Genomic DNA, 15572 nt, shown 5'->3' with positions numbered 1-15572 from the left:
CTCATTTTATATCTCTGAATAACCATCAGTTTCTCATGGGACTAACCTGCAAATAATGCAACTGTTAGGAATGGGCCAACAACAGCTTTGGTATTTGCTGCCTCTGGCAAATAAAAAATGGTTCCCCTCATAATTGTTCCCCTCAGTCATATTGCTGGTTATCTGTATCCTTTTCCTGACAGCCACTGCCCAGCAGAGGGGGTGGCTACTGAGCTTGTCTGTCTACTAGAACTGCCCTACTTTGCTCTCTGAACAGTTATTTCAGGCTCTAGGAAACATCTATTGGCACAACCAGCTGGCCTGGTGCAGTGCTCTGGCTGACACTGGCATGTTTTTATTGCCTCGTTCAGGTCAGCATCCTGCCCCGCTTCCTGTTTGCCAACTCTGGCTCTGACAGCTCCTTACGCTTCTTCAACAAGTGCTGCAAAACACAGAGCTTACTAGTAATTGTTTAGACTTAGTTTTAAATGTAGGAAAACAGATTTGATCATTGTGACCTGGCCAGGAATTATGATTTCAACTTGTGCGTACAAGTGTGCTTCACTATTTTAGATATTTTCTGGTAAGATATTATTTGACCTTTGTACTATCTGTCAGTGATGAATCTCTGGCCTAATCTAGGACTGTGGTGTCCTATTAATCTAACCTGTTTATCTGCTAGCAAGAAGAGCACTGGCTGTTCCCTACCCATCCACAAAGAAGCAAGAATGCCAAGGGCCTTCTCATTAGCAGAGTTCAGTCTGAGAGAAGGGATGATCTGAGCAGCATTTCAATTTGGAGGACTTCAAATAAAAATAAAAATAGGAACGTCTAAAAGAACGTTTTCTAATTATGATTTCTATTGGTTTTTAGTTAGAGTTTGGATTAAAAGACTGAGAGAAGGAACCTCTTTTGGTTGAGGTATTGATGTTGTGGAATAGCACAGAAATGTTTTGATTATACTACTCAGCCATTTTCCTTCACAGCCAAAGAAAGAAAACCCAAGGGAACTGCTGCCTTCCCTATTGTGGAAAAGTACAGGCCTGCAACTCAAACATGCTTTTCCCATCTTCATTTAAATTGTGCATTATAGTTTAAACTTATTTCCATAGTATGAAAAACAGTGGATAAATTTGAACTCTAGGTCATGAAAGATATACATATGAATATTTGCAGAAAATGCCCTCATTGGATACTGCTTCAGAGTATCATTTCCATTTTAAAATTCCACATCCTTAGGACAATTATGCTGAAGAAAGTTAATTTAATTAAATAGAATCAAAGTACATAAAATGTTCTTTATATATTTAAAAAAATATAGTCTGAGAAAATATCTTTCTAATGGCACTACCATTTTATTCATCTGTCTTTTCAGGCATGTTTTTGTTGGCATTTTCATCTATGTTTGGCCTCATTTTTAATGAACTTTTAACTGCTTAGTAGTGATTATCTGGGACACAGGAATCAAAGGTAGTTAAAGTTCCTCAGACCTAAGAAGAATAGACAGAATTACTGCTCAGCATTTTATACAATAAGCTGTGGAACAATGAGCTATAATTATCGCCTGTTAAAACAGCAAAATAAGAAGTATGCCAGTTTAGATTTGAAGTTGGCAGCTGTTCAGAAGGTTGAGACAATGAGAAATTATTGAAATTCACTGCCTTTTTTTCCCTTCATGCCTCTTCTATGTCAGTTTTTTAGGTTGTGTATGGATGCTCAAAACTTAGTTGCTCTAGAAGCTCTGTATTCCATCCCTTCATTGTTAATAGTGGTAGCCTGAAGCCATTAAAGCTCAAAAATATTTCAGTTGTCATTTTTCTAGACACCAGGCAAAACACCATTCAGCCTAACACAGCAGCTACATACAGGTGAAATAGATGGGAGGCAAAAGGAAGCTGTAGCATCCTCATTTTACAAATAGGGAATTAAAATAAATTAAAAATATGCCGAGTGTATGGCTCATCTTACTGACCTGAGCTGTATGCAGGTTAGATATTTTGTACTGAACTAGCTGCTTAAGCTCCTTCCCTGGTGGAGACAGATAGCCCTCAATGATTTATCCCACCTCTGTTAAAAATCTATAGTAGAATGGATAGTATTTGTGATCCTGTGGTAAGGCTCTTGCTCTATCTCTCCACTGATAAGGGAAGCCAAAAGTGACAGATTTTGTCCCCAGTCCTCCCATTGCAGGGGGGACTTCGTACAGGACTCAGAACTTAGACTTAGTAAACATCATCTTACTGGACTCTCTCCATCCATCCAACCATTCCAGGTCTCTCTGCAGAGCCCTCCTACTTTCCAACACATCGACACACACTCCCAGCTCAGTGTCGTCTGCAAATTTACTGATTAAAGACTCAATCCCCTCATCCATGTCATCAATAAAAATATTGAACAGAACTGGTCCCAGCACAGACCCCTGAGGGACACCACTGGTGACAGGCCACCAGCTGGCTGCAGCACCGCTCACCACCACTCTCTGGGCCCGGCCATCCAGCCAGTTCCTAACCCAGCACAGGGTTCACCTGTCCAAGCCGTGGGCTGCAGCTTTTCCAGGAGTGGGAGACAATGTCAAAGGCCTTGCTGAAGCCCAAAATTGACAACATCCACAGCATTCCTGCATCCACCAGGCAGGTCACCTGGTCATAAAAGGAGATCAGGTTGGTCAAACACGACCTACCTCTCCTAAACCCATGCTGGCTGGGTCTGATACCCTTGTGATTCTGTGATTCTGTAAATATGAAACACAGGAGGTACCATCAGAATGTAAGGAAACACTTTTTTTCTGTAAAGGCGACTAAGCACTGGTATAGATTGCCCAGAGAGTCTGAGGAGTCTTCATCCTTGGAGGAATTCAAAAGCCAACTGGACACACTCCTGGGCAGCCAGTTCTAGGTCACCCTGCTTGAGCAAGCAGGTTGAACCATACCATCTCCAGATGTCCCTCTGAACCTCAAAAACTCAGTGAATCTGTGAAATAGCAATATTAGGAAATATGAAATATTAAAATGACAAGGCTATTCGTGTTAAACTACTGAACCTGCCAGGAAGTTTAGCAAGGTTTCTGAGAAAGAAGGAGGGCTGCTCTCTGTTCAAAGGGAGTTGTCAGCCATGCTTTTTCACATGACCAATACTACAGTGCTCTATGTAAACTATTCTTTTATGAGGATTGTCTTCTACTGTGATTGGACTCTTCTTGAGGTGCAGATGGGTGAAATCATAGCTTCCATCCACCAATAATTTCTTTAAAATATCTCAGCATTGCAGAATACTGCAGAGCAAGCATGTTAGATGACTAGGCACCTACCTCATGTTCAAAGAAAAATGCCTTGCTTTTACAACCATATTTTCTTGTTCACCTTTGATGCATTTATCTGGACAGATACTCTTAGCTGAGCTCACAAATTCAGCTGTATCCAGACAACATTAATTTTATCCCAAGGAGAAAACAGAAATGTTTGGTGTGTCTATAACAGCTGTGGACTCCTAGTTTACATCTCTCCCTGACTGCTGCTCTGTGCTTGTGCAGAGCAGGTCTGCACTGCAAACACCTCAATGAGCCATTACTGTGGTACTCCAGCCATCAGTGCAGCATTGCTGATTTGTCTTTCTTTTTTACATGAGCTTTGCAATCTCAGTACCTGTAGTTATCACAACTGTGTCTAAACCCCAAGTTTACAAGGGTGCCTCTTTATTACACTGCAATCCATACAGCAGATTTCCCCAGGTGTGCATACAGCATGCCCTTGCTGCTGGCCAGGGTTGGCATTCTGCAGGGAGTCTGCTTTGCAATTGAAAGAGTGTAAGACAATGCTGGCTTATCCAAAATAATTAGATAGGAAGACAAAAGATACTATTTACTGCGACTCATTAACAGCTTGAGCCCTGAAACCCTGCAGTTTTCCACTGTCCAGTGTGTAAGATTTTCCATTGCCAGTTACCCTTTAAATTTTATTCTTACCTAAACAGAAAGAATCAGGACAATGAGGACACAATTCACTTTTATCTTGGGCTTTTCCCCAAGACGGTGTTACTAAATAAAACAAACACCTTGTATACTAAGGCATAGAGATTTGGGTCTAGAAAAACAAAAACAAAACCAAAAACAAACAATAAAACAAACAAACAAAAAAAACCACCAAAAAAACCCCCAAAAAACACATAGACAAGATTTATATGTGAAGCTGAAATTCTAAAAATTACCCTTGTTCTGCCCCCAAATTTGGAAGATCCAACAGAATTCAGAATTGAGCTGTATTAGTTTCAAGGTATTAGCTATATACAAATATATGTGCCTAGAAACACACACACACACACACATATATATATATATATAGACCTATATAGAGACATGTACACACTTTACAAACTTGAGCAGCATCACATTTGACTCAAAGAGTGAGAACAGAAAGTGAGGGTCCCTTTCCTTTCACCTCCAGTGTGGATTCTCATGGCCTTCCTTGGCATGGAGTGGGCAGCCCGCACCAAACACCAGAGAAGTTTCCTTGAGAAACTCCTTCTGTAGTTGACACAAACACATTAAGGTTAGTTGGAAATGAAAATGTGAAATATATCCTTATTTAAAAGTGAAGTTTTGTCCTTCTGCATGTTCAAATTTTAAGATATAAAATATACCAGGCATTTATGAGATGGCAAACTGATGACAGTCCAACAAGACAATGTGCAGACAGAGAGGAGAGGAAATAGAAAAATATAATGCTGAATTTTTGTGTGTTTGACTCCATGCTGAGTTCTAACATATTGTTTCATGCTTTAATCTTTCCTTGGTATCTCACTTGTTATTGTAACTTTGCCTAATTTTTCTCTCTCTTTTCTTTCTTTATGCTATTTCTTCACATAAATATGAAAAGCACAGCAGTAAGCATTAAAAACAGAGAGATCAGAATGACTTCAGTTAGCTTACAGCAGGGATGAATTTTCTCCCTTGTTGTAAGCACAGCCAAGGAGAGAGAAGATGCAAGTAATGGATTTCTTTAATCAGATGCAGACTTCTCACATTCATGCAGGTTTAAAATCATCAAGGCCACACTATTTCTTTGTCCATTCTTCCTTATTGTCCTTTGCTCTCACCATCAATGCTTCTGTTTTCTTGAGATATACTTTATGTCACACTGAAATGATTGAGAGATGGTTTTCTTCGTCCAATTCATTGACTAAGAAATTAATATTAGTGGCACGCCTCTTATGGATTTACATGTTACTTTGGAAAGCAGACATGAAACTTTATAAAGAAGGCCCAGTAGCATTTCAAACCGACCTGGCAGCAGCAGTTGCCCAGCTTGAAACGAACAAGAGCCGTGAATGAGGCCCCAAAGTTTAATGCCCCGAGTAGGTAAGGGAGAGCGAGTGCCCTTTGTATGCAAGCCAGGAACTGGTTGCCTTGACAGTCAGTGGAAGTCAGATCAAAAGGCTGTTTGAAAACCATGGCTTGTAGAAGCAAAGATGGGAAACAACATCTTTTTTTTTCTAGCTCTGGAGTTGAGAGATAGAGGAAACAATAGCTATTATATAGATAGAGAGTAATTTGAATTCTACCTCTCTGCACCTGATCAAACAGGCTGCAGCTGAAAGGCTGATGTATCATCAGGCTTCCTGTGTGATACAAACCTGATTAAAATTGTTGCACCTGAAACACCTGAAAGCACAAAGCTTAAAAGAAAACAGATCCCAGGAAGGAAAAGTGGGCCAACACCAAAAGAGTCTTAATCCAGGGACTGTCATTCTGGCATGCATTCTCTGCATTCTTCAGAGAAAGAACAAGGGGAAGAGAGAAATTGTCTTTTCTCCAAATATACCTTGGATGGGGCTGCACAAAACCACTAAAGACATACTTCCAACCTCACCTTTTCTTTAATATAATCTTATCCCACTACACTAGTACATAAACCCCATGTACCCCTCTCTTATTAGAAACCCCCTCTCAATCTAGGATGATAGTCTCCTACCTGCTAGTCTGAATTCCTAACATACTCCAACCTTCCTCCCTTGCACCAGCAGCTGGAATTCCATATCTTATCCCTCTCCATAGTAGCAGAGTAGAGAAAAAAGGTCTGTCAGCTGCTGGCCTACATACAGGGGCTCAGCAAGCACACCAAAGTGGCACACTAAACCCTAGGACCCCATACCAGCCTTGGAGATTTTACAAACCTGACTGGACAGGATCCTTGGAAACCTGCTGTAGGTGGCCCTGCTAGATGACCCTGGGCTTGGGTTGGCCAGTTTTCTGAGTCCCTTCCCACCTCAACTTTACTGTGATTATGTAAGACCTGAACTCCATGAGAAGCAAGAGGAATTATGAAACTTAACTGCCCTGTTGAGAGTCACGGAGGTACAATTTGAAAGTAATAACCAAGTGGCAAGCCTGGTTTTTAACTACTTGAGCACATTTGGTGCCTACATGAAGCCTCTCTGCAAACCTTGGTCAACTTTTCCTTTGAGAAAAAGCAGACAGGAGAAAAAATTACCTTCCCTGATGTACTTGGGCAAGCACAGTCCCCAGTGATTTTTTTGCTCCCGGGCAGCAGGAGCAAGATGCACGGATCTGTGGGCTGCAGCATGAGGAATTATGTGAACTGATGGAATGATGGGAAATGATGGGGACATGCATGGGGAAAGGTGAAAATCTGGAAGCAAAATTCCAGTTTAGTCAGCACATACAATCCTGATAGCTTTAGACAACAAAATGTAAGTCAATACTGCATCTCTGGGGCAGCATGGGAGTCAGGCTGCTGTCTGTGTTCATTAGGAAAATTAACTCTTAAACATGCCTGCTATGAAAAATGTATCTATTGTAAAGTGAAAAGGAGCAATTAATTTTAGTAAAGAAGCTGGCAATTCTATTTAAGGGATGGTATATTCATAACCCCATTATAATCTGCTCTAGGTAAAAGAAACAAAATTAATGCATTTTCACTGAGAATGTTGTCAAGACAACTTTTAGTGCAGCTATTTTGAGAAATAAAGTAATATAATGCAATTTTAAAAAAACCCCATGATTTAATATACTTCTACGTTTTATCCACTTCCACAGCTTTGTCCACTTTATCAACCTTTCAGCTTTATGACAGTTTCAGCGTTGGCAGCCATTCTGATTTTGTGTTAGCAGCAATGTGAAATACAGTGTGATCCTCTGATAGTTTCTGTCACCACTGGAGAGGGCTGTACTCTTTATTTGCAGTGACCAAAGGCTGGTGGAAACCCATGGCATGGCCAGCATCCACTGGGCTGGGCTGGGCTGGGCCACCACAGGCTATTCAGCAGGTCAGCTTTGCAAAGTTAGTCTTACAGGGCCTGCCTCCTTGTTTATTTTGTAGTTTTGCTTTTAGTTTTATTTTGATTTTTAAACTATTATGTTGGAGAGAGCATTTGAACACTAGAAAAATGTTCTTTGATTGAAGCCATCAGAACAGTGAAGGGAAATGCTTATTCTGATGTCCTGGGGACTTTGAAGGGGCTTGGAATGACATCTATGTGATTCAGGGGGCTATTAACACATCTGATGGGAATAGTGTAGGATAAGAATATTTGAGACAGTAAAACATTGTGGCTATATTAGCCTGGATTAAACACAACCTTTTAAGAATGCATACTAATGGACTGGAATGGAAATCTCACCCTACTTGCTGGCAGCATTACCAGCCCTGCAAGCTCTGTTGTCAGGAGCTGAAAATAACTGGCAGCCTGGCTCAGAGACTCATTGCTGTTAGGTCTGGTCTTATAATTTTGGTCTCATGTTTTTTCTTGCACAGTCTAGTCACTGTCCTGCTGATACAAGTACAAGACAAGGAATAAACTATGGCAATGGAAAGTGCTGCTGAGCTGTATAACTGCCTCACACAAGAGACTGGGCTGATAACACTGTTTTAATAAATAAAAATAGTCTCCCTAATCCCATTACTTCTCTGTCCTTAACAAAGTATATCAGATTATTTAAACAAAAGGAGAGATGTTCTTTGTGTTTCATAGCCCGGAGACAAATATAGTGGGAAAAAGAAGAGCTCGCCATCACTGACAGAGAAAAAGGGAAATCAAATTACAATGGAAAAAGGTGATAAAATGCCGGTTTTATAATGTGAGTTTCCCCAGACAGCTGTAGGCTAAAATTCAGTTGTAATGTGGGACTGTGTCTACTGGATGAATACACTGCTTTTCCATAAAAATGCTGGGAAGTGGTGCATATGACCTGACCCTGTATTACTTGGCTGGGGAAAGCTCAAGTGAGTTTATGGCATGCTGAGCTGCACACTGCAGTCATGCCAGCAGGTCTGCTCTTGGGTCTAGCAGATCCAGGCAGAGATTTCCCTTTGCAACCCAGGAATATCTACCTTAATGATTATTAGAAGCTTTCTCTTCCTCATTTTACCACTTCATGCTATCTGGCTTTTGATCACTTCCAAACTGGATTATCCTCTTATCCATTGCAGTTCCCCTGAAATCAATGAAGTCAATGTAGTATAAGAGGTGGTGAGATTGTACTAGAGATTGAAGAAATGCAGTAAAGAATAAAGAAATAAAGATCCGGTCCAAGAAACAGCATGTAATTCAGGATACAAAAAAAACCAAACCAAACCAAACAAAAAAAAACCCCCAAAAAACAAAACAAAACCCAAAAAAACCCAAAACCAAACCAAACCAAACCAAACCAAAACAACCCCTCCCCCCCCCCAAAAAAAAAAACCAACCAAAAAACAAAAAACCAAAACCAACAGGGCAAGACATGGCAGAGAAAAGAGTACCTCAAAGTGAAGACTGGTAAAAGACAGAGGAAAGGGCCAAGAGAAAGTAACAGAAGTAGCAAGCATACAAGAAAACAACACACAAGGAGATACAAGAGGGAAGACAGCATGAAACAAGGATGATAGAAACAGGACAACTGGACAGAGAAATAAAGTTGAAAGCTGAGAATATAGAGTGTTTTTCCATAAAAAAAGAACCCACAAGCACAGAGAAATGTAATGAAACTGTGTGCTGAATTCATCCTGTTCAGACTCATTTTCCCAGCAGCAGTGATTACTCCAGCAACCAGAAATGGGAGAGCTCTCAAGGTCATCTCATCCGACTGCCTGCAGAGCAAAGCTTCTCAGAGCCAATAGTCTTTTATTTGATTCCCCCAGCTTTTAATAACAACTAAATATAAACCAAGCTGTTGGCAATATGAGTTATATTCTCTGTGAGCAGTAAAAGCACGTGCTTGATCTTGATGATGAGAGGTACATTGTGGAGGTAAGGGAAGTTGCAGGTTGCAGTGAGTATGTTAGCAAGGACAAAAGTTAGAATGATGGCCTCTTTTGAGAGAGGTGATGCTGGTTTATTTGTCCTTCCACAATTCACTCAAGAAGAGAGTCCCCAAGGAGCTCTGCAAAGCTCTGCTCTCATAGAGCCCAGTCTGTAATGTGAGACTAGACCAATTCCTCCTTCTTCAGTTCTTTGGTTCTCATTGACCATGGGCTGCACAGATAGTTGCATATGATATGCTGTTGAATACACACAAAGATGCCTTGGACATTCTGGCTCTGCTGCAGGTATTTCATTACAGAAGTTTGAGAAACACTATTATAATGTAATAAAATACAGCCCTGCTTTCATCATGCATCACTCTATAGAGAGTTAAACAGGAATGCTTAGGAGATCATTAGCACCACAGAGCAAGTGATCTTGCCTGAGAGGAGAAATAAAACTTGTAACAGTCCAGTGACTTTAATGCAAGTTTGTTGAAAACCAGATAGGAGTAATTTACTCTGAACCCAATGGGAATGTGTCACAGCTGACCCCTGCACAGAGCCTACAGCCCCAGCTGTCTCACTGTGCCAAGTTTTCATTGTGAATAATGGTGTTAAGCTTCAAGGTTTGTTTTTTATCATCTTCTACATGCATCACTGACTACCTCAAAATGCATTTTAGAAGTTTCTGAAGTAAGTTAGAAATAGATCTGCCCATGCCCTAGATTTTTCCTCCCAAAAGTAGGCATATAATTGCATTTTCTGGGCTTCCTGTTTGCTTGAGCAATAGAAATTTCTGGATCAGAGTATGGCACTTAGCCATGTAGCTCACTAGATGCAGCACATCCAACATTGCTTAACAAGACTGATCTTTTGTATGGGAACATTGCTAAATATAACTCCACTTTCTGTTGGTCTCCACAGGATAAAACAAGTAGCTCCATATCAAGTAGCTGGATATCAAGAAAACAAGGGGGCAGAGAAAGAAGACCTGACAAGAAGGCAGATTTCTCCCCAGGCCCATCCTCATAAGGAGGGGGTGGGATACTCCATGAGAGGATCCCAAGACACACAAGCCAAACCACACACACACACGCCTGCTTTGGCAGCTCAGTTTTTAGCAATGCCTGAGAGGCTGGCACCCCACATCACCTCAGTGCCCCAGGCCAGGGACAGAGGATGGTAGGGGTGACTCCTCTGCCCAGGCAGCCTGCAACCCTTACCCCTGGGCTGCAGGTGCTGAGGCATCTCTGATGCCCCCGTGGATGCAGAAGGACAGAGGGACAGGGCCCAGCATCCACCTGGCTCAAGGCAGTCAACCTCCACCACGGGTGTCTTTGCCTGAGCTGCTCAGGCTGGGCTTTCCATACAGACATATAGTCAATACAATGAATCAGGCTGGGCTCTCCTTACAGCCTGCAGATGTATAATCAATATAATGGATCAGGCTAGGCTCTGTTTCATCTTGTCCTGGAATCGATGTCTAAAATTGTTCAGATGAAGGAAACACTGGACATGCATTTGTTTCCCAAGTGATAGTATAGAGAAGTAAAACGGTCTGGACTCCTCTGTCTGCTATAAGGCAGTCCAGATCTGCTCTAGCTGTATATATCATGGATGTCCCAAGTTATCTGAGACAAGTGTGATGCCAAATGCTTTGTCTGCACAGCTATAGTTTGGGGACCTGCTGATCACCACCCACAGATTTAAACCAAACATCCTTTCTCTAGCTGGGACAGCCAAGAATTGAGCACAGGAATGCAGAGGGCTTGGCATAGGATCCAAAGGCAAAACAGCCCACACTAGCGAGCCCTCAAAAATGAGATGAGAAAGTCTTTTTTTTTCTGGAGGAGGTGGAAGTGAAAGCACAGGGAGCTCTCTTCTCTCTGTTTTTGCAGCAAAGTATGGGGGCATGGGGGGAAGTATTTTGTTCTGTGAGATTGGCTCATTTGGTCAGAGTATGGTGCTAATAAGGACAAGGTTGTGGGTTCAGTTCCTGTGTGGGCCATCCTCTTAAGAGTTGGACTCGATGATTTGTGTGGATCCTTTCCGACTCAGAATGTTCTGATTAGTCAATACATGGAACCTGAGGCCCAGCTAAATAGGCTCTGCATGGGTAAAACACTAGTGAAAACCACAGTGTGCATGGATACTTTGCTTTCTGAGGGTGCGCAGTAAGCATCACTGGGTTTGCCTTGCCTTAGTCCTCAGGCCCCTTTGATCTGGCTCAGATTGCAGCTCGGTGACCCCCACACCACACACCCTGAGACCACTTCCAATTTGTTATCAGACCAGAGAGAATCTCAAATATAGAAATTAGTCTATGGTTCATTAATGGAGTTTCCTACATAAAGCATGGTGCATTAAGGTTTGTTACAGTCACTGGTTTTTAAAAGCTGCTAAACTGAAGCTCAGAACTGCTTCACATATTTTCACTAGAAAATCATAAATCTTCTCCATCATTTTGGCAGTCCTCTTCCTTTTCTGCCCTCCCATGAAATTCTGTTTTCTAAACTGATTTTCTTGGTTTCTGCTGTGAACCTGTCTTGCTGCTGTCACTGGTTTTGTTTATTTGACCATCCCACAGAAAAAGGAGCAGGCACAATCTTTTCTTCCTCCCTGCAAACAGTATTTATGCTGTGTTGGAGGAGAAGCATCACATCCTCTTACAGCACCCCTCAGGACTGAGGGCTCCTTGGAAGGCAGGTCTCTGACTCAGGTTCTGTGGGCCTGGTGAGTGCAGATGAGCTCAGGTCTGTCACACAGACCTTTTCGGGCCTGTCCTGATTTGGGGACATATTGCACATCACCTGGGAACGATCTGTCCTGGGCTGGGCACATCGCCTGGGAACGAACCCGCCGCCGCTTTCCCTCACCCTTGGCGGACCGTGTTCAGTGAGCTCCCGGCCTCTGCTCCGCGCCGGGGGTCACGGGGCAGCACTGACTGTAAAATGCGAGGATCAGCTCCCTGCCCCTTCCCTTCGCTGTGGATGGTGAGAACGGCCCGGCGCTGGGATCTGCTGCTTCGCCACCAGATGGTGGTAGCTGCAAGCGCTGGGCTGGGGCTGCCTTCCAGCGCCCGCTGCCCTTCCCTCCCGAGCCAGCCGTGCCCCTTCCCTTCCCTTCCCTTCCCTTCCCTTCCCTTCCCTTCCCTTCCCTTCCCTTCCCTTCCCTTCCCTTCCCTTCCCTTCCCTTCCCTTCCCTTCCCTTCCCTTCCCTTCCCTTCCCTTCCCTTCCCTTCCCTTCCCTTCCCTTCCCTTCCCTTCCCTTCCCTTCCCTCCCCTCCCCTCCCCTCCCCTCCCCTCCCCTCCCTTCCCTTCCCTTCCCTTCCCCTCCCTTCCCCTCCCCTCCGTGCCCCAGCCGTACCCCATCGTACCTACGGGCACTCGCAAATACCGGCAGCACACTCTGTTCTAATTAGTGCTTAATTGTCTCCCTGCCTTCTTTACGTTTTGGTGTTACAGTGCCTGCCCCGCATCTTCGGACTTGCCCTCCCTATTGACCCCATTCCCAGCGCTGCCAACTCTCCCTGCTGCGAGAGCTCCAGGGGCCGCTTCCCGCCGGGTTTCCCACACGCCGCTGTCCCGCCGCGCAGGGAAGCCGAGATGGCGGCTCGCAGCAGTGGCTGCGGCTCGGGCTTGTTCGGGCAAAGCAGGATTATCCGCAAAGGGCAGGTGGGAAGAGTCCGGCACAGCCCGGGCTCCCCAGCGCTCTGGCACAGCACTCCTGAGGGAACATCTGTCCTGCAGAAAGTGCCTTGGCTACCTTAGAGTAGCCATGTCACAAAAGCTGTGCATGCCGGGCAGCTCAGGTCTGAAGCTTCATTATAAACCACACAGAAAGATCTGGAATTGACTTCTTCGCTGCCATGAAAACCCGCGTGTCCCTTCTGTGTTTGCAGCTTAATGTGGGAAAACATTAGATAAGGGAAAGGAAAAGCTACAGTCCTCATGCCCAAGAACCCATGCGTTATTCCCTCTGTGCTGGCGCACTTGCTGGGGGCGCATGAGGCACCCGCTGGCCAGAGTGCCAGGGCAGGTGCCAGGAGGGGCACAGCCACAGCCCCGGTCACTGCAAGGGTACTGGGGATGGTAAGTAGGATAAGATGGGGCATTCAGTCCCAGGCTTCTGTTTCCAACAGAGGCTGAGCTTGCAGGGACGGAGCGTCACCCACTGGTGACTGTGGCTTGCTGAGAGGACAGGTGAGTTTGAGTTAATTTGAGTTCATTTTCAGGGAAAAATGTAGCTGGTACCCCAGAGTGAGGACGTCAGAAGTAAAAAAGGCAAAATACACAGAGGACAGAGCCTCACAGCACTGTGGTAGCCAAGTGCCTTGGGAGTGGATACGAGCAAGGGGAGGCTCGTGTCAGACAATGTGTAAGACAGCATCCACACTGCATGTGTCAGCTGGGCCCAAATTCTGGGGTTTAATCCAAGATGCTGGCTGAGCTGCTGCTGTTGTGAACAAATTACATTTTAACAAACACTGGACAAGCCTCTTGGCTCATACTTGCCTCTTCACCAAGATCTCTGCTGTTTGTCTGAAGCTGCTCCTTGGCTCTGTTCCTGTGCAAACTCAACAGAGTCACTGAGGTGGCAGGTGGTGTAAGAGGAACTCTTGGATCCAGAACAGAGAAGGATATGAGGCTTGGCAGAGTGCTAGGGTCTTACAGCTCTGCCTCTCACAACCACCTCGGACAGCACATATGCAAACTCCAGCTGCCCTGGCAGGCCAGCTTGTCTGCAGGGCTAAAGAGGATGTTGAAACTCCCCAAAATGAACCCCATGAGCCTGAACATCCAAGGTATGTGGCTATTGCTAACATGAAGTACTGGTATACTGTATGACTGAAGAACTGTGTGTTGTAGGGGGCTCTTCATGACAGGAATCGCTTCTCTTTTCAATTAAAGCCTGCATTCTTTCCTTCAGCCTTAAGTCTCATGTTTCTAATGCATTTTATAATCCAATTGTCAAAATTCTTCCAGGCAGAAGTTAGTAATATCAGCCAGCCAGTTTGGTTACAGCAACACTGACACCACCTTGGTGGCAGGACTGATTCCAAGCATTTGAGACACATCAGTGCTGGATGATAAAGGTACACTCAGGAACATTGTTAGAAACTGATAATCAGTGAACAAAACACAGTATTTTCTTACATGAGGAAAAAAAACCACTTAGATATTCTGCACATGACTTAGCTACTCTCCGCTTCAGCCCTTTGGTTTAGTTAAATATTTGTAACCTTGTTTTTATAGCCAATCTTCCTAGGCATATAACGGTTTGGCTCAAGTAGCCAAACTTCATTACATGGAAAGCAAATCTGAGATATGTGCAGTCATAAAATGGATTCACTGAAGACATCCAGTTAAAAACAAAGACTGATCCAAACCACAACCAATCCCACACTAATCCTTGAGTCCAAATTTTCTCAGAGTTTGAGGCTGAGGGAAGGAAAGATGCAAGCTACATACATGGCTGATAGTACAACCTAAGTTTTGGACTGCCCAATGAATCTTGCCTTCTCAATCCTGGGATTATTTATCATTTATATATATTTATTATTATTTATTACTTTTACCCAATTAGCAAATATTTAAGCCACACTTTGCTTGCCAGGTATGTGTTGAAGGCTGGGTTTTCTTCAAAGTTTCAGCCAAAACAGTTCATGTTTCTGAGAGCACCTTTTCTTCTTAATCTTATCGTAGCCAGATTGAAGACAAACAAAAACCCATTTTCCCCTCCCAGTACTCTGGAAATCCTTGAAAAGCAGCGATGCTTTTTTTCTTATTGGAAGAGGGACTTGGAACTGGACAAAATTTAACCTTACTGTTGAGACGGACTTTTTATACTCTCAGTGAAAATTTGGCCAATTCATAGAGCTTTGGATAAAAACCAAGCCAGCTGCAGCTCACATGTGCTTGCCAGAGGCCAGCTAGAGATTGCAGGCTTTGTTCTCTGGTGAGTTCATGAGCATGCGACATGCTCCAGGGCCTGGAGTGGGACTTCCTGAGAACTTGCAATTCCTAACTGCTTCAGGACAAAGCAGCTTTAAATCCAGATACTTGAAAATACAGATTTTTAGGTTGTTGTTTTTTTGGTTTTTTTTTTTTTTGGTTTGTTTTTTTTTTTTTAACTGTTTGTTTCCAATCTACGTGAAGGACATCAGCTGAACTGCATTCAGAGGAGGTGAGAAACCGCAAGAGGAGATCATTTGGAAAAGTAGACTTGGAACAGCCATAAGGAATCCTGGAAAAGAACTGGAGGAACCTGAAGTGTGTGAACACTGAGGTGGAAATCAGGGGATGGAGAGGAGAGTAAAGCACAACAAAACATGGAGGCAACTGGGAAATGCTG

The sequence above is a fragment of the Taeniopygia guttata genome, chromosome 3 (genome assembly GCF_048771995.1).
Source record: "Taeniopygia guttata chromosome 3, bTaeGut7.mat, whole genome shotgun sequence".
Taxonomy (NCBI): Eukaryota; Metazoa; Chordata; class Aves; order Passeriformes; family Estrildidae; genus Taeniopygia; species Taeniopygia guttata.
This window is presented reverse-complemented; position numbering follows the sequence as displayed.